Source organism: Mirounga leonina, unplaced genomic scaffold (genome assembly GCF_011800145.1).
Source record: "Mirounga leonina isolate KUSES-001 unplaced genomic scaffold, KU_Mleo_1.0 Mir_151, whole genome shotgun sequence".
NCBI lineage: Eukaryota > Metazoa > Chordata > Mammalia > Carnivora > Phocidae > Mirounga > Mirounga leonina.
This window is the reverse complement of record NW_023270377.1, coordinates 82279559-82280736: the sequence shown is the minus strand read 5'-3', so window position 1 is coordinate 82280736 and position 1178 is coordinate 82279559. Positions and strand designations below refer to the sequence as shown.

Below are 1178 nucleotides of genomic sequence, written 5' to 3'. Positions count from 1 at the left end.
GTGGTTGGGGGACTCATTTCCCCTCTACATAGGCATCTCTTAGGGTGTGTTAATTTGGGCTTCCTCACAACACAGTGATTGGATTCCAAGGATGGGTATCTGGAGAGAAAAAGCAAGGTGGAGGCCAGATTGCTGTTTGGGACCTAATCTTGGAAGTCACACAGCATCCTTGAGCTGCATTCTATTTGTTAGGGTAATCACAAAGTCCTACTGAATTTCAAAAGGAGGAGAAATAGATAATGTTTTCTGATAGAGAGAGCAAGCTTCTAGAAAAACATGTGGGATTGGAAATAGAGCTGTGGCCATTTTTCTGAAATACAGTCTGTCACTGAGAATTTAGGATTTTTAGGGGAGATCTGCCAGTGAATAATTCTTTATGTGTAAATCAGATTCTTACTGTTTATGAAGCTAGGTCCAAAGCAAGCCCAACTTTCCTGATATGTATAAGTTTTCAATTAGCAATAATCGCGCCTTGGATAAACCTCATTGGCTACGATACTGCCACTGCGCAAAGCTCCTGATATGTATACATACCTCAACAAACATTAAGCACTTATCAAGAATAACACATTGTGCTACATAATTTAGGAAATACAAAGAACTCACTGCTTAATAAGGGGGAAAATGAGTGAATTGGTATAAATTAAGTGTTGAAGTTAGGTGAGAATGGGAAAGAGGAAGATTAACTATATCTGGGAATCTGAAAGAAGTTTTATCCTGACTTGACTCCTGATGTTTAGGTAGGACTGAGAGAAAAAGAATATTAGTGCTAAAGAAAAGAGCTTAAGGAAAAGTAGCAATGTGAGAAACATAGGTATCTTCAGGTAACATTCATTGGGCTGAAATTGTAAGTAGAGAGGAAATACCAAAAAGAAAACTAGAAGGTTTGAACTAGATCATGGAGGTCTTAACTCTCCAGAGACAAGGAAGTAATTAAAAAAAAAAAAATTTAAGATTTTATGTATCTATTTGACAGAGAGAGAGACAGCGAGAGAGGGAACACAAGCAGGGGGAGTAGGAAAGGGAGAAACAGGCTTCCTGCCGAGCCGGGAGTCCGATGCAAGGCTCGATCCCAGGACCCTGAGATCATGACCTGAGCCGAAGGCAGTTTCTTAACCAACTGAGTCACCCAGGTGCCCCATTAAAATTGGTTTTAAGAAGGAAAATGACAATCAAAA

At 39.6% G+C, this 1178-nt stretch overlaps 1 pseudogene; it reads right to left on the bottom strand.

Annotated features, from left to right (window-relative positions):
- Positions 1 to 383: 383 nt before the first annotated feature.
- Positions 384 to 516, bottom strand: LOC118012801 (annotated as a pseudogene).
- Positions 517 to 1178: the final 662 nt, after the last annotated feature.